The sequence below is a fragment of the Schistocerca cancellata genome, chromosome 4, assembly GCF_023864275.1.
Source record: "Schistocerca cancellata isolate TAMUIC-IGC-003103 chromosome 4, iqSchCanc2.1, whole genome shotgun sequence".
NCBI lineage: Eukaryota > Metazoa > Arthropoda > Insecta > Orthoptera > Acrididae > Schistocerca > Schistocerca cancellata.
Genome location: NC_064629.1, coordinates 673,426,080 through 673,445,764, shown reverse-complemented (window position 1 = coordinate 673,445,764; position 19,685 = coordinate 673,426,080). Strand labels below are relative to the sequence as shown.

Sequence of the window (19,685 nt, the reverse complement as noted above, 5' to 3'; positions counted from 1 at the left end):
CCTCGCCCCTCACCAAATTCATTTCATTATGTATGCAGCATAGTGTAGGTTCAAAACAAAATCTATATTCAAGGCAGTATTACTCAATTACTATTTGTTACCTGATAATACTACTACAAACAGTATAGTGAACGCATTATTGTGGCCAAGATAGACACGAAGCCCACGCCTACTACAGTAGTACAAGTTTATATGCCAAATAGCTCTGCAGATGACGAAGAAATTGATGAAATGTATGAGGAGATAAAAGAAATTATTCAAATAGTGAAGGGAGATGAAAATTTAATAGTCATGGGTGACTGGAATTCAAGCGTAGGACAAGGGAGAGAAGGAAACATAGTAGGTGAATATGGATTGGGGCTAAGAAATGAAAGAGGAAGCCATCTGGTAGAATTTTGCGCAGAGCATAACTTAATCATAGCTAACACTTGGTTTAAGAATCATGAAAGAAGGTTGTATACATGGAAGAACACTGGAGATACTAAAAGGTATCAGACAGATTATATAATGGTAAGACAGAGATTTAGGAACCAGGTTTTAAATTGTAAGACATTTCCAGGGGCAGATGTGGACTCTGACCACAATCTATTGGTTATGAACTGTAGATTAAAACTGAAGAAACTGCAAAAATGTAGCTTTGAGGGATGAAGTAGTGAAGGCAGCAGAGGAACAAGTAGGTAAAAAGATGAGGGCTATTAGAAATCCCTGGGTAACAGAAGATATATTGAATTTAATTGATGAAAGGAGAAAATATAGAAATGCAGTAAATGAAGCAGGCAAAAAGGAATACAAACGTCTCAAAAATGAGATTGACAGGAAATGCAAAATGGCTAAGCAGGACAAATGTAAGGATGTAGAGGCTTATCTCACTAGGGGTAAGATAGATACTGCGTATAGGAAAATTAAAGAGACCTTTGGAGAGAAGAGAACCACTTGTATGAATATCAAGAGCTCAGATGGAAACCCAGTTCTAAGCAAAGAAGGGAAAGCAGAAAGGTGGAAGGACTATATAGAGGGTCTATACAAGGGCGAGGTACTTGAGGACAATATTATGGAAATGGAAGAGGATGTAGATGAAGATGAAATGGGAGATACGATACTGCGTGAAGAGTTTGACAAAGCACTGAAAGACCTGAGTCGAAACAAGGTCCCCGGAGTAGACAACATTCCATTAGAACTACTGACAGCCTTGGGAGAGCCATTCCTGACAAAACTCTACCATCTGGTGAGCAAGATGTATGAGACAGGCGAAACATCCTCAGACTTCAAGAAGAATATAATACTTCCAATCCCAAAGAAAGCAGGTGTTGACAGATGTAAAAATTACCGAACTATCAGTTTAATAAGTCACAGCTGAAAAATATTAATGCGAATTCTTTACAGACGAATGGAAAAACTGATAGAAGCCGACCTCGGGAAAGATCAGTTTGGATTCCGTAGAAATGTTGGAACATGTGAGGCAAAACTGAGCCTACGACTTATCTTAGAAGAAAGATTAAGGAAAGCCAAACCTACGTTTCTAGCATTTGTAGACTTAGAGAAAGCTTTTGACAATGTTGATTGGAATACTCTCTTTCAAATTCTGAAGGTGGCAGGGGTAAAATACAGGGAGCAAAAGTCTATTTACAATTTGTACAGAAAGCAGATGGTAGTTATAAGAGTCGAGGGGTATGAAAGGGAAGCAGTGGTTGAGAAGGGAGTGAGACAGGGTTGTAGCCTATCCCCAATGTTATTCAATCTGTGTATTGAGCAAGCAGTAAAGGAAACAAAAGAAATATTTGGAGTATGTATTAAAATCCATGGAGAAGAAATAAAAACTTTGAGGTTCGCCGGTGACATTGTAATTCTGTCAGAGACAGCAAAGGACTTGGAAGAGCAGTTGAACGGAATGGACAGTGTCTTGAAAGGAGGGTATAAGATGAACATCAACTAAAGCAAAACTAGGATAATGGAATGTAGTCTAATTAAGTCGGGTGATGCTGAGGGAATTAGATTAGGAAATGAGACACTTAAAGTAGTAAAGGAGTTTTGCTATTTGGGGAGCAAAATAACTGATGATGGTCGAAGTAGAGAGGATATAAAATGTAGACTGGCAATGGCAAGGAGAGCATTTCTGAAGAAGAAAAATTTGTTAACATCGAGTGTAGATTTAAGTGTCAGGAAGTCGTTTCTGAAAGTATTTGTATGGAGTGTAGCCATGTATGGAAGTGAAACGTGGACGATAAATAGTTTAGACAAGAAGAGAGTAGAAGCTTTCGAAATGTGGTGCTACAGAAGAATGCTGAAGATTAGATGGGTAGATCACATAACTAATGAGGAGGTATTGAATAGAATTGGGAAGAAGAGGAGCTTGTGGCACAACTTGACTAGAAGGAGGGATCGGTTAGCAGGACATGTTCTGAGACATCGAGGGATCACCAATTTAGTATTGGAGGGCAGCGTGGAGGGTAAAAATCGTAGAGGGAGACCAAGAGATGAATACACTAAGCAGATTCAGAAGGATGTAGGCTGTGGTAGGTACTGGGAGATGAAGAAGCTTGCACAGGATAGAGTAGCATGGAGAGCTGCATCAAACCAGTCTCAGGACTGAAGACCACAACAACAACAACAACAGCAACCTGATAATACAAATACATTTTTTATTTCCCATCAGTTTTCACAATATGATATAAAATTTTTCTGTATGGTATGGTTTTGAAAGCTCTTTGTTATACATAAGTGACCTAAAAGAGAAAAGATGTTGTATGTTACAACGGAAGAAACAATTATTGATTGCAGGGTTGTCATCAGTTGGCTCCCATCTTTCCCTTGCATTTTGTCTGTCCCTTTTCTTTAGTATTCTATAGCAAAATCCGCATTACTAAAACTTGTACTGTACTGAAAACGTTTAGTTGTGCATACCTCCAGTTGATTGTATAGAAGCATTACATCACCAATGTAAATGGTTAAGAAAAACATATGAAAAACTAGGAAGTTAAAATAATCTTATTTGAACTGTAAATGTGAAAGTGTTTCAACTGAGTTATTTACAAATGACACAGAAATATTGAGACCTTCATTGCTATTTGTTGATGTATTGCCTGTTGACTTTTGTCATAGGATCTTTGGCTGATGTTTCTTTAATGTTTTGGTCCAACATTTCATCAGTATGTGTAGTGGGCACTGACAAAGGTTCACTCTCCATTGTTGGTGGTGGACTGGAGTAATTCCTGCAGCTAGAGATTATATGTACCTGTTGCTCCAAGTTCTGAGGCCTTTTCCCTGCTTGTTACTTCTGTGGTGCTCCCCTTATTACCTGCAATGGTCATTTGCTGTAGCACAGAAATTCAGGATACATTTATTTTCATGTTTTCTTCTTTCTTGTTAAACTTATTGGCATATTTGTTAATTTCAATGGCTTCCCTGAACAAATGGATGAGGTAGCTCTTCTCCACTCTGAGAACCTGTGCGTTGGTAAATTTTATTTTGTGGCCAGTCTCACATGGTGGCTACTGTGTCAAGGCCAAATTACCTACCTGTCCCTACTTGAAATACCATTTATTTTTGGTGATCCTAGTATTGACTGATAGTCTAACCATTCCAGCATAGACTTTTCCCAATGAACACAGTGTGCTGTACATTCCCAGTATTGTGAATGAGTCTCTTTTCTTTTGTTTATTCCTAATGTAAGATTCTCTTTGGCCTTCTTGGTCAGTTTGTAAACAGTCCTTACCCTATGTTTGCACAATATATGGCCAATTCTGTCTATCAACATTGGGTTGTATGGAAGAAAGGCTGTACCTGACATTTCTTCTTCTGATGGGTCACTCTGACAGATGTTAGGTATAATGATACTTTTTATGCAACTGGTGGAGTTCTCATTGCTCTTCAGATTGTATTCTAGGTGTTGCATTTCATGTCGAAGGTGCTGTGGCTCAGATATTCATCTACTGCACATTATTTTCATCATATTCCTTTTCGTATTAATAGAAATAATCCCACTATATCTGACTTCCTCTCTGTGTACCTTTTCCTCTAACTACCTACCAATTATATTTCTTTTTGATTTCATCTTACTGTGTGAGCTATCACTTTCATGTAAGATTTATATACTTCTATTTCTTCATATTTTCTCAGTATGACTCCGTATAACCCAAGAGATGGAAATTTTTTAAGTGACTATAAAATTATTTGTGAAATGTATTTAGTGATGGAATTTAGCTTATTCTAAACTTCAGTACACATTTTAAGTATTAACTGATGTCTTTAATTATTTTACCATTTATAAGATTTGTAATTGTATATTGCAGCTAAATTATGTAATTTAACTTTTTAGACATCATCTGACAATCCATTTATCACTGTGTGGGCATGTCAGGGGACATAATATGTCATGTTACTATTATTTCTAGTAAGTTCAGCAGGGATGTTTATAACTGACTGAATTATATGTGACTTACAGTATCTTCAGGTAATGTTTCATGTCAAATTCCTATCAGGAATAGAATTTTTTCTCTGAAACCTTTACAGATTAGAAGTTCTCTCACAGACAACACAACAAGGCATGAAGACTTTCATAAAATTTCCCAGTAACCCATTGGAAAAAGGAATACTGTGGGATATAATATATAATTGCAACTATTTGTTTTTCCATTATTAATTCATAAGAAAATGTTTCCATATTCTGATCTAAACAGAATTTGCTTATTTCAATTTTATTTTTTATACTTCCTGTTACGAAGGTGACAACAATTTTTTTATCCATGACAGATAAATTATAAGCATATACACTAATATTTTGCACCCATGTGGTTCTGCGGTATGGAAGCAGATAAGGCCCATCAGTTTGCTTCCAGTTCTGGACAATTTCCAATCTAAAACCTTTTAATTTCTTTATTGTGTTCATAATATTTTAATGAAGCAAGTTGATTTCTAGTTGCCCTCTCTTTGTATATTTTAGATTAGAGGTCTCTGTTAAATTAACTTCTTTCAAAACCATCTACCTGAATCAATAGCTGTGTCTTTGGTTTTAACACACACACACACACACACACACACACACACACACACACTCACTCATGGCACTGCATCTCACACACACACGACCACAGTCTCTGGCAGCTGGAGACAGAATCTTTTTGTTGTGCCTATCTGCAACTCAGTGTGTCTGCTATATGGAGTAGCAACTACCCTTTTCATAATATTGTTACATTCCATCCTGGAATTTCTACTGTTAGAAATCCCTTTTTATAATGTTAGAAATCTAGTTGTTGTTACATTATACAAATACAATATCAGAATTCCATTTGGTTATACACACTCACTGTTAAGGGTTACAAGCTAAATGACAACAGACTGAGTTATAAATAGTTTTAAAGTAATAATCAATTAATTTGCAGCAAAGTTACTCTTTTAAAAATATATGTAATATGAAATTATGTTTAATTGTGTTTAGGAAAGGATGTAATATCTGTGATAAACAATCTAATGCTTTTTTCCTGAATAAAAAAAGTGATAAACACAAATACAGTGAGACATAAAAACTGCAAAAGAATCTTTAAGCTTTCTGGATGAATTTTGAGAGTTCTTCGTTTTTGGTTCTTCCTTTTACATTAAATATCTCTAGTTAGTTAGTTTTATGTTCCATGGATCATTTTGCATGACAAATCATAGTGATGTGGAATAATGAGTCATTTTACATTCACATTGCAACTTAATTTGTAAATAAGGCTACATGCTGAACATTTGTAAGGTTATTTTTAAATATACAGATGTGAATTAGTAATTCCTATTCACCACCTTCTACACATTACAATAATAGAAATTCTTCTATGGAATAGAAGTGGTTGTGAACAGGCAGTTTCAAATTTTAATTTTCTGCCTGTCAGACATTGTATATCACTGGTAAAGTGATTAAAAATGTTTTTCTGTGTTAAAGCAACCTTAATGTGGAGTAATGAATATCAGTTTTCCTTCTGGTATTGTAATTATCTTCATCATTGTTCCTTTTGAACAGCAGTGGATCATTTACAACAAACTTCATCAGGGAATAGATATATTGTGAAGCAACAGTTAGAATTCCCAACTCCTTAAACATATGTCTACATGATAATCGTGGTTGAGCATGAAATATTATTCTAACAGCACATTTTTGGGTAATGAGGACTTTCTTTCTTTAAAGCTGAGTTACCCTAGAACATTATTCCATGTGACATTGTTGAATGAAAATATGCTAAACATGTCAACTTATCAATTTCTCTCCCTCCAAGATTTGAAAAAATTCTAAGTGCAAATGTGGCTGAACTAAGTTGTTTTTGGAGTTCCAAAATTTGTTTTTTCCGGTTTAAGTTCTCATCAATGTGGGCACTTAAGAATTTTGAAGTTTCTACTCTATTTATTATTTCCTCATCATGTATTTCACTTGTCATTTGTGTAGTACCTCCAGATGTACAGAACTGAATATTTTTTGTTTTTATTTTTTTTTATTTTTTTTTTTAATTGAGGGTGAGACATTCATAGACAACTAGTCATTGATACTTTTAAGAACATTGTTTACCATTTCTTCTGTTTCTGTATGTATGCTTGGACTGATTACAATACTAGTGTCATATGCAAAATGAACGAATTCTACTTGTTGTATGTTAGATGTTTACTTATATGAGGAACAATAGAGACCTAAGATTTAGCCTTGGGGAACCCCATATGTGATTTACATACCATCATCATTACATTCCAAACAGTTTTGATTGTATTACTAAGTACAACTTTTCACATTATTTTAGTTAGATATGGCATTATCCGGTGGTTTTTATTCCATCAATCCAATGAAACTTCAGTTTATCTATGAGAGTGCTGTGATTAAAACAATCAAATGCCTTAGAACTTAGTGTTGAGTACCGACAAATATGCCATATTAGGATATTTTCCCAGTTTAAAAATTCTGATCTATATCAATCATTAAATATTTCAAAGTATAGTCATCCGTAACACATATTTGAGTCTTATGAAATATCCTTCATAATTTCTTCCTACACTGACTAATTGGCTTCATTGTGTAAATTATCAGACTTAATTAACATTATTTTATATTTTCTATCTTAATCACTCAAGATTTTTTATGATTTCTTTTAATAGGACGTATTTATTACTAATTATACATATTTTGCACTCAGTAAAACATTATATTGCAGACTCAGTGTCCATACTTCAAATTAGGAAAATTTATAGAAACATCTTGAATAACTTCCATATAATATCATTTGCAATTTGACATGTATGTGTTGCAATCTTTAAATTAACAATAATAATACCTGCAGCATCAGCAAGATAGTACTAGTCCTGTATATTATACCAAATGAAACCAGAATATAGTCATCAATAATAAGAAGAATGATAAACACATGATTGCATCTTATGAAATATCCTTCATAGTTTCTTCTTACATAGACTAATTGGCTTCCTTACATAAATTACCACAATTACTTAACATTATTTTATATTTCCTCTCTTAATCACTCAAGTTATGTCTGTCAAAAATTTTACCTTTACTAAGGGAAGAGGATAACTTCACTAACAGAGTAAAACAGTTCACAGCCTCACACGATTTTGGAGAAAATGCTCACAATTTGATTTGAGCTGGTTATTTTGTCATTTGAGAATTTTATTGTTAATTTTGTGACTACAAAAGTAGGTCCTTCAGTGGATAGATCTTTATTAAATCAAAACAGCATTGAGGTGATGTGGATAAAATCCATTTTACAAAATAATTTAAGTTTGGGGATGGGTAATAGTCACTGGTATTTCTAGAAATACACTTCTTGCTTAACAGTGGCTGTATAAGTAATAAATTACCCTTCATTAATGACTCAATGCAAAGATAACTGATACAGTTTAATGCTCAAGGACAAATAGTTTTTTAATAATGTGTTAGGAGTGTAATTGATCTAGAATAAAATTTTAACTACAAGCACACTGATAAATTTCCTTCATTCAGAAGAAGGTGTGGCAAGATATCAAGTTGCTACATATTACTTTATGGTGTAATGCTTTACATTTTTGCATTTCCTAAATGTATCACAGCAAGAAATATACAAAGTTTTATGTTGGTCTGTTCATTTTCATTCACAAAATTTAAAACTGTATTACACTAGAGATAGCTATGAAATTACAACATTTTCACAAAACATACGTGTTATGTTCAGTCACTGCATCTACTACACTCATGGTAAGCCTAATAGTGCAATGTATGTTACAGTTGGGCTGTGTATAGTACACTTCCTTGCTTGTGCTGTTGTTTAAGGAATTAACCTTTTCAGGTACCAAAAATGTTCCAGTTCTGCACTTAATGTGGGAATCATAAATGGTTCAATGCTTGTGCACATCCAGTGTAAGATGATATGGCACTTATAGAGAAAATCTTCATCACTTTTATATATTGGAAATGGATAATTATCATCCAAGGATTTGAATAATGCTAGTTAAGGGTGTCAATGGTGCAGTTACAGGCAAAAACCATCTTTCAGAGTAAATTTCATCACATTTTGGAGTAACAATGCAAGTTCACTGGTAGTACACAAATAATGCTCATCTCTCACTCCTGCCACCCTCCGATCTCTCTCTTTTATGTGCGCCCGTGCACACTTGTGCATGCACACCCACACCCATACACCCACACACACACACACACACACACACACACACACACACACACACACATACACAGCTTTGCTTTATATGACTCAATCACAATTAATATCTGAAATTCCCTGTCAGATTGAACTGTGTGCTGAATGAGGACTTGGACCTGGAACCATTGCCTTTTTCAGGCAAGTGCTATACCAACTGAGCTATTCAAGTGTGACTCATCACCTATCTTTACAACTTTACTTCTACTAGTACCTCATCTCCTAACTTTGTAACTTCTGTGAAGTGTGAAAGTTATGAGAGAGGTGCTGGTGGAAATAAAGCTGTGGGGGCAGGTTGTGAGTTGTACCTGGACAACTCAGTCTGTGGAAAGCTCCCACTTTCAAGTCACAGTCCAGCACACAGTTTCAATCTGCCAGGAAGTTTCAAATCTAAGAATTTTTAACATGTTGCAGCCCTGTCAGCAACTGTGATAAATTAATACTTCAAAGATCCACCTCAGTTGTGAAAAGTTACTGGTCTTTATCCAGGTTTCAGCTAGAGTAATCTAGCCTTCTTCAGAAGCATAAAATAAAATGCAACTTTTTGCAATGGAGGTGGATCTTTGATGTATTAAGTTTCAAATCATTGTACACTCTACTACAGAGTGAAAATTCATCTTGGAAACAAATAAAAGCTGTGTGGAAAATGAAATGAATAACAAAATGCATACATGCCTTCTTTTCCTGTGCTATGTAACAGTTAATATGATAATTGTATCTACATCTACAACTATAAATTAGAAAATTATGAATGATTCCCAAGATTTAACAAGTGATACATGTTTTGCTACAAAATATAATTTACAGCATATTTTGACTATAGACATAAACTACCCTCTTCAATAGTATTTTGTAAAAGGTGTATGAAATATTCAAATGCTGTGTGACATGTACTCATTAATTGAGTAAGGTCACATATTTTATAAATATATTTTCAGTTTTTTCAAACTCATGTATTCCATTTCACTCTTTGTAATCAACAGTTTATTATGTAATTTTACTCTTTAGCAAATTATAGTTTTTTTTTTATTCTAACTTTCTTATTCCTTTTTTTTTTATTTATTTTTTATTTATTTTGTATTCCATTAATCCGTATTGTGATAAATCACAAGGATGTGGAATGAGTCATGATTACATACAACAGATATAATACACATATATAAAATGACAAAAATGTACCATAAGATTATGAATAAGTTTGTAGGTTAAAATCAAATCAAAGGTATAGCTCAAGTAATATAAAACAATACATAAAAAGGAAATATAGTACATTTTCCAAATTAAACAAATAATACACATATATAAAATGACAAAAATGTACCATAAGATTATGAATAAGTTTGTAGGTTAAAATCAAATCAAAGGTATAGCTCAAGTAATATAAAACAATACCTAAAAAGGAAATATAGTACATTTTCCAAATTAAACAGTTAATGTGATCTATAGCAAACAAATTTTTATCAGTATAAAAAATCATTGCTTTATCTGTAGATACTCATCAAGAGAATAGAAGGAATTTACCATTAGGTATTCTCTCAATTTACATTTAAAAGTAGGTAAGACATTAATGTGATCTTTAATACCTGATGGAAGGGAGTTGAAAATTTTTGTGGCTGAATAATGAACACCTTTCTGAACAAGACTTAAATGTTTCAGATCCCTGTGTAGATCATTTTTAGACCTAGTATTATGATCATGACATTCACTATTAGTTTTAAAAAGAGATAGGTTGTTAGAAACAAAAATCATCAAAGAAAATATGAATTGAGAGGTAAGTGTTAATATTTGTAACTTATGAAACAGACTTCTGCAAGAATATCTTGGATGAACACCACTCATGATTCTAACAGCTCTCTTCTGTGCAGTAAATATTTTTTTGGCTAATGGCATGTTGCCCCAAAATATTATGCCATACGACATGATAGAATGAAAATAACCAAAGTAGGCAGCTTTAGTAGCGTCCTCATCACCAATGGGGGTGATTACACGCAGAGCATAAGTTGCCACACTGAGCCTTCTATGTAGGTCTAAGATATGCTCAGACCAGTTCAGCTTGCCATCAATTAGAATGCCCAAGAACTTAGATGATTCACAGTGTAGTATATTTTGGTTACCACAGTTTAAGTGGCATACTTCATTTTCTTGTTGAGATGTGTGAAATTGCATATACTGAGTTTTCTGAATGTTTAGGGTTAGTCCGTTGCACTTAAACCAGTGTAGGATGTCAACGAGTACAGCATTACATTTATTTTCTAGGTCACTGTTAGTTCGACTTTCAAGCAGAATAGTGGTGTCATCGGCAAAAAGAGTAAATTTACACTCGGTGTCTGTGCAAAGTGGGAGATCATTGATGAAGATAAGGAAAAGCAAAGGTCCTAGGATGGACCCCTGAGGCACACCACACTTTAATGTGCCCCAATCAGAAGAAATGGGACTATCATTGGCACCATTAATTATCACCTTCTGTTTTCTGTTTTGCAGATATGATTCTATCCATCTACCAATGCTACCTCGCAAGCCATAAAAATTAGCCTTATGTAAGAGAATGTTGTGGTCCACACAGTCAAAGGCCTTAGACAAGTCACAAAAAATTCCAATAGGTGACATTTTATTATTTATTGACTCTAAAATTTCATTTGTGAGAGAAAAAATAGCCTGCTCAGTTGATCTACCTTTTTGGAAACCAAACTGGTTTCTGTTGAGTATGTTGTGGCTGTTAAGATGTTCTACAATTCTTGTATACATTAGTTTCTCTAATACTTTTGAGAAACTACTTAGTAGTGATATTGGACGGTAGTTAGATAAATTAGTTTTGTCACCCTTCTTGAAAAGTGGTTTCACAACGGCAAGCTTTAATCTCTCTGGGACAACACCTTGCTGGATAGACTCATTAAAAATGTGACACAGGACTTGACATATGTGGTCACTACAATGCTTCAGTATTTTTGGTGAAATGTTGTCAATACCAGTGGAATTTTTATTTTTTAAGGCCTTGATGGTATTTTTAACTTCAGTAATAGTAACTGGGGCAATACAAATTGGGTCATACGTGTTAGGGTTAGCTCTGTGTAATAAATGCGTAGCAGCATCTAAGGAACCGTTACAACCTACTTGTTCTGCTGCAGTTATGAAGTGATTGTTGAATATGTTGGAAACTGTTACAGGATTATGAATAACCTCATCCTTATAGCTTATCTCTGTGGTAATAACATTCTTGTTACTCTTGCCACACTCTCTCTTTATAACATTCCAAACTGCTTTTATTTTGTTCTCAGATTTATCAATTTCAGACTTAATATACAGGCTCTTGGATTTGTTTATCACCCTTTTTAAAATTTTACAATATAACTTAAAATGAGACCTTTCAAGGGGATCATTTGATACTCTTAGTGAGGCATGTAACTCCCTCTTATTCCCGCAAGAAATTTTTATACCTCCAGTAATCCATGGTTTACTGGAAGAAACCTCATTGTTCTTTCTGACAGTTTTTTTTTGGGAAAGCCATTTCAAATACAGATATAAATTCATTTAAAAAAAGGTTAAATTTATCATTAACATCTGATGTGCTGTACACTGGCTCCCAATCTATCTGTGACAAATAGTCGTTAAAGGCAGACACAGTTTCAGTGTTTATACATCTATAGGACCTATAGGTGTGGGAGATTTTATTGCACAAACTGATGTTATTTACTTTCAGAAGTTGTCCATCATGGTCAGACAGGCCATAAATTACTTTGCTCACACTAGCACTGTTGACTCTATTCTTGTCAATGAAAATATTATCTAGAAGGCTCTTGCAATTTTCTGTAACTCTAGTGGGCCAGGTAACCATCGCAGCCAAGTTGTAAGAATTCATTAAGTGGTCCAGGTCAGTTTTGAGGTTGTTATCAGTTAAGAAGTTGACATTAAAGTCACCTACAATTATTAAATTTCTAGTTTTAGAGAACAATTTGGTCAAAAGAGATTCTAACTTATTCATAAAGATGCAAAACTTCCCTGCTGGAGCTCTGTAAATTGCAAGCACAGTAAGTAACATGTCCTTTGCAGAAATTTCAGTCCCGCAAACTTCAAAATGTTGATCTACACAATACTTACTTAGATCTAAAGATTTATAAATGATTTTACTGTCTATATAAATTACAGCACCACCTTTCTCCTTACTTGTTCTGCAGTAATGAGTAGCTAGATCATACCCATCAAGCTGCAGCCCATCAATTCCAACTGTTACATGATGCTCAGTAAGGCATAAAACATGAGGACGGTCAACAGTGTCCATGTCCCCTAAATTTACAGATAAAAACTCTAATTTACTTTTGAGACTTCTGATATTTTGATGAAGAATAATAAGATTCTTATAGCTACCTCTACTGTCCTTCTGCTGGTCTGCTTGTCCATTAACACCGTTAGTCCCCGTTGCACTCAAAACTGTGTTGGATACATTAAGACCTATGTCGCAGCTGGAGATTTGTTCACTAGATGTCGTTGGTGAGGTCGGGTGGGTGCTGGCCATAAAAAATCACTGTTTCTTTTTGGAATTCTTCTTTCTCTCGTAGAAAATCGGGGATTACCTTTTATCCTTGGAGATACTGCATCGGAATTATTTTCCAGTCCTTGAGGTTCTTTGGGTGGAACTTCATCATATGGTATTAATATGTCATTGGCAGTGACAGGGTGAGACACAGCTATACATCTGTTTCTTGTATTCACATTGGTTCCCTGTCTATCTTGGCATGAATTGGTTTCTACAGTACCGGTACAAAATCTGACCTTTCTTGCAGAGCTGGTTGTAAGTGTTTTTACTACATCACACCGTTTCCATGGGTTTGATACTGATGAAGCAATGTTCCTGCACAGTCTGAGCTTTCCTGTTTTGTTCAGGTGTAGTCCATGATTAGTCATATCTGTACCTATATCTGTGTCTATACTCTGCAATCCACATCACAGTGTATGACAGAGAGTGTATCATTTCTTCCATTTCCTTTTCTGTTCATGAATGGCATTCAGAAAGATTGACTGCCAGAAAGCCTTCTTGAGATATTATGCTATCTGACTTTTTTGGAATTAAAATCTTGCAATTTTAATAGTAAGTCTCCTTGTGATGCAGAATTCTTCTCATGTTGCACCTGTCACTGGTGTTTGATGGGCATTTCTATGATACTCTCATGTTACTAAATGGCCCCATGACAGAATGTGCCACTTTGAATCTTATCTACCTCTTTCAATAATCTTATTTATTGTCAGTCCCAGGCTAATAATTAATACTCAAGAATCACTCAAGCCAGGATTTCATAAGCAAGCTCTCTCATGAAATTTAAAACTCTGTGAAATTTTAATTCATTGTAGTAAATCAAGAGAAGTTGAAACAGTAATAAAGCAAAACTTTGATGTAAATTTATTTTATACAAGGATTAGTGCAACTCCAGACAGGGGATTAGTTCATTGATTGTTGTGAAGTCATCAATTTGTGTCAGCTGTGTTGCAGATTTTAAGCTAAAATGTACTGATTTTCAACAAGACTTTTTTATTTTTTTATGCTGTAATTGACAATAAGGCAATACATGTTCCCATGAAATGAAAACTGGTGTTTCATACCACAGTCTGAATGTTGAATTACAACCTGAACCTCTCGTCAACATAAGACAGTGTGCTAAATTCAGCAGCTAAGTATTTATTAAGTTTCTATATGTTCCTCCTGTCATAACATTATGTACCACTCAAGTCATCTTGAATTAATAGACCTAAAGTGATATGACCACATAAAACAAATATGAGAAAAGTATATGCCAGAATGAGATTCATTGGGGAACTCTTAAGGAAAAGTAATTCATCCATGAAAAAAATTGGCTTACAAAACATTAATTTGATCAAATCTTGAGTGTTGTTTATCTGTCTGGGTCCCTTGCTAAGTCAATTTAATAGTAGATATAGAGAAGAGCCAATGAAGAGTAACATGTTTCATCACAGGATAATTTATGTTATGTTATTTATTTATTTATTATCTTCTAACTTATAACTGTGCTGACACTTCATACCCTGGTTATGAGACCTCACTACCAATGAGACCATTTTCTATGTGTGCCAAAACTGTGCTCCCAGGACTTTCTTTATATTCTACTGAGGTTCTAATAAGTATTCTTCCATTTCTAATATCTTAATATATGTATTTACACCTATGACTATTTGTCATTAAACATGAAGTAACAATAGCTTTCTCTAAAAACATTAAGTAGTTCTTAATAGTGTGGTTTATAGCATCACAGTTCTTCTGATACTATAAATGCAGCTCCATAATCAATTTGGTTTCCATAAAATGTGTGCCGTACATCCTGTATACACCATATAGTGGATATGTTGAGTTGCAAAATGGCTCTGAGCACTATGGGACTCAACATCTGAGGTCATCAGTCCCCTAGAACTCAGAACTACTTAAACCTAACTAACCTAAGGACATCACACACATCCATGCCCGAGGCAGGATCCGAACCTGCAACCACAGTGGTCGCACAGTTCTAGACTGAAGCGCCTAGAACTGCTCGGCCACACCGGCTGGCAGTGGTAGTCCAAGGTGGGAGTAGGTGGTGAGTAGATTGAGGAGGCTCAGAAACTCCCTCCCACCACCATACAGAATCCATAACCTAAACAGACCTGAAACGCATTCATGAACCTTTCCTCCAAAAGCCTTAGCCCCATGGAAGTATCAGTCCTTTAAAAAGGACTGACCTTTTACCCCACTCCAAAATTCAATCATGCAGGACTTGTTAAAGACCTTCTCTCCTTCTCCCAGACCCTACACCACCAACCTTACCAATCATACTCAATCAAAGACTAATGTTGAACCCTGTCAGACTCAGTTCACTCTTCCTTCCAACTGTGATCAACCTCCACTGCCCCCAAGTCACCCCCTGTTAATTTTCTGGAATTTCTTAACCATAAACCTTGCCTCACCATCATTCCACAGATCCCTCAACATGCAAGCTAACCTTACATATGCAGAAAGAACTGTGATCCTCCACATAAGAATGGATCCCAACCTTATGATCCTACCAGCTGACAAGGGATCCACCACTGTTGTTTTGAACTGTAAGGATTACCTGGCAGAAGGATTCCACCAGCAACCACATTCATCCACCTACATACCCTGCAACAGTGATGCAGTCCCAGAAATCCAACAGGATCTCCAATCTCTCCTCAAATCCTTAAACCCATCCGAGAACCTCTCCCCAGAGCCTATCTCTCTCCCATCCCTACCTCACCTTGCACTCCTATCTTCTACATGTTTCCTAAAGTCCATAAACCCAACCACCCATTTATGTCATGAAGTCTGCCTGCTTAGCTGAGTGGTTACGTGCTTGCCTCCCATGCAGTGGGCCCGGGCTCAATTCCTGTGGAGATTTTCTCCACTCATGAACAGGGATTGTGTTGTCCTCATCATCATTCCATCCTCATCACTGACACGTGAGTTGCCCAGTGTGGTGTCGACAGAAATAAGTGTCGCACTCGACTGCCAAACTTCCCCGGATGGGGCCTCCTGGCCAGCAATGCCATACAACTTCCTCAGATGGGGCCTCTTGGCCAGCAATGGCATACACTCATTTCATTTTTATGTCATGAACACCTTAAATATCATCACTGTAGCCGTAAAAACATTAGGTACTATGCATTTTTTGTTCCTGTCATCAGAAATACAGTTTGTGGCAGAACAAACTAAGCAGTTTCGAGGGATAACTGCTTGGGCAGTGGTGAGGAGAGGCAGTTACACATGGTCTCCCTTTGGTCCATTGGTGGCTCCACTTCAGTAGCCAACATTGTTTGTGTGAGTGCACATCATGGCATTGCCATGATGCATATTTTGAAAATAAACCAATCTGTAATCATGACACAAGAGCTTTTTAGTAATGGTTCAACATTCTAGGCAACAACACCATTCCTAATGTGAACACAGTTTGATCCTGGGTTTGGCTATGCAAAGGAACTGGTGGCACACTAAGAAAAGATGCACATCATTGATACAGATCCATCAGCACACCAGAAAATGTGCAGCTGATGAGAGCAACAGTTGTGCATCTGTCAAGACATTATTTTGAAAGCATGATGTTGCATTGGGGTTTTCAGTTGGGGAGGATTCTGCATTTAGATTGCCACTTCAAGTCCTTCAAAATAATAATCATTCAAGAATTGAGCCCAACAGACCACAAAATTTGTGTGAGAAGATGCTCATACAGATCACTCCAGAGGCAGCAGTAGTGACATGGAACATTTTCATTTCAGTGGGATTGAGAATAAACAAAATTTTCACTACTAGGCTGCAAATTATTCATGAAAGGCCACTACATTTTCCTAAGCTAATGGCGTGTTGTGCCATATCACAATTTGTCATGATAGGCCTGTACTTCTACAAGGAGGAACATGTGACAATGAATGAGAATCCCAGACATTATGATTCAATGTTGCAAAGTTTTCTGCAGCCCATAATGGAAGAAACTGTGGAAGGTAGGGGTTAGGTGATGTGTGGTTCCAACAGGATGTGAGTACAGTTCACACAGCCCAAAATTCAGTAAATGTTTTAAGAGAAATATTTCTGGGGCATCTTGTCACATTGAAGGGTGACGTGGGGTGGCCTGTATGGTCACCATATTTGAGAATTTGTGAATTCTTTCTTTGGGGATATCCACAGGAAAAGGTGTTTAAATGTCATTCCCACACTCTACCAGATCTGAGGGAGTGGATTATTGAAGAAGCGAATGCCATACCCTATGATATGTGTAAATGAGCTTTTCAGAACTTCAGAGATTGGCTCCAAAAATTTATTGCTGCTAACAGCCACCATCTTGGGACATTACTTTCAGCACTGAAATAATATAAAATAGTATGAAGTACTAACTTTGAAAATAAAAACATTTTTCTCTGTATACCATGATTCTTTTTTATAACTCCTCAAAACTGTTTAATTGGTTCTGCTGTACCCTGTAGTTTAGTTTCTGGAGGTTTGAGAGTACTAATCTATGCAAAGCTTTTAAGGCACCTGTAAATAAGTATATTGTTTGTCATATTTACTCTTATCTAGCTGCAGGTTCATCAAACAATCCTGAACACATATAAACAAAGTTTGTCAGTTTAACCTCACTTTGAATCAGACACTGTTCTTGTTAATGAGTATTTTGATAGTAGTTAGAATGACCTAAAATGTGGGCAAAGTGTTTCTGGAATTGTTTTTAAAGAAGAAGAAAACAAGATACTGGTCCAGGAAATAGCTTAAAATGAGAGAAAGATTTCACCATGTAAATCTACTAAGGGAAGTTTTACTCTCAGAACCCAATGATTACATGAACTTTCTTTGAGTGGACAATAACTTGTTAAGGCCCTCATAAAAGAGCAAACTTGTTTGTCAAATTTGCCCATATCTGGCCATGGATGAATCAAAAAGCCCGTACGTATACGAACAAAGCTTACCAATGTAACCTTCATTTTGAAGCAGTCACTTTTAATGTATACAGTATTTTTACAGTAGTTGGAATGACTAAAAATGCAGGTAAAACATTTCAGACACTCAATTTGCCACTATGTAAAAGAAGAAGAAGAAAAAGAGAGCAAGAGGCTGGACCAGAGAATGGTTTAAAATGAAGAGGAAATATATATGTGAAAACCTGACAAAAGAAATGTTACAGTCAGAACCTGATGATTAAATCAACTTTCTGTGGCTGGACAGTGAAACTTTCAATAACTTACTTAGAGTTACTTCACCCCCATACTGAAAAAGAAGACACCAGTGTGCAAAAATTTATCCTCCACTACTTTGTCCTCCTATGGCAGTTCATTAAAATAGTGCAACTTGGGAACTATAGCCCACATTGTCTGTGGAAGAACTGGAGAACTTAGATTTCTTTATTTCATTGCACTTATGCCTGTAGATTAGATGTAGATATTGATTTTCTGCTTAACCTTTTCTTGTGTAATGTATTGCTGGGAAAGACGCAACATTGTTTTGATTTTGGTAATTGCCATGCTATTTTGTTTTCATCCTTGGTCATAGTTTCCATAGTTGTGGAAACTCACCATACAGTGAGATAAACTGTAGTATAATTTTTTCCCTAAGTATATGTGGTGAAACATCAACACAAATGACATCTGCCAAATTTTTTGTCAATCAAAATTTCTGGCAAATGGCAAACATAGTAAAGTTTGACAAATTGTTTGAATTAGAAAGTCATCAGACACTTTTAAAAAGTTAAATAAATCAGCCAGGAAGAATGTAGCACTGAAAGCACATGTGAAATGTTATAGAAGCCTGTACAAGAAAGTAATAATTGCAGCGAAGAAGCTTGATAATGATTCATATATTGAGAAAGGTAACAACAAAATGAAGTCAACTTGGGAGGTAATAAATGAAAATATAGGTAGACACAAAAGAAAAGATAACAGCTTTGTCATTAAAAGTGGGGGTAAAACTGTTGAGGACCCCCTTCAGATTGCCAACATATTTAACAAATATTTCACAAATATAGCCATAAATTTAATTAAAACTAAATGCAATTCCAATAGCAAGCTAAAAATCCCCATGAATGACATGACAATGTTCCTTTATCCAGTAACTGCATCAGAGGTACTAAATGCTATAAATAAGTTAAAAAATAAAATGTCATGTGGGTGTGATGGGATTCCTGACAAAGTCATTAAGCAAAGTGCAAGAAACATAGCCTCACATGTCACTGAAATTATAAATGAATCTTTTAAGACAGGGGTGTTTCAATCAAAAGTTAAAATGTCAACTATAAAGCCACTTTACAAGAATGGTGATAAATATGATGTTAGTAACTTTAGGCCATTATCAATGTTGTCAGGTTTCTCAAAAATAATAGAAAGGATAATGTATCATAGACTATACAAATGTCTTATTAAGAACAGAATATTGGTTAATGTGCAAAATAGTTTCCGTAAAAATAAATCAACTGAAACAGCTATCTTCAATTTTTTGCAACTTGTTCTAAATTCCATAAATAGAAAGGAATTAAATTGTCAATTGTT

At 35.5% G+C, this 19,685-nt stretch overlaps 1 protein-coding gene across 1 annotated transcript in view; it reads right to left on the bottom strand.

The window, feature by feature from the left end:
- Nucleotides 1–19,685, bottom strand: part of LOC126183462 (trehalase-like) — a 262,929-nt gene that overhangs the window by 7,476 nt on the left and 235,768 nt on the right. The gene's annotated exons all lie outside the window — the stretch shown is intronic.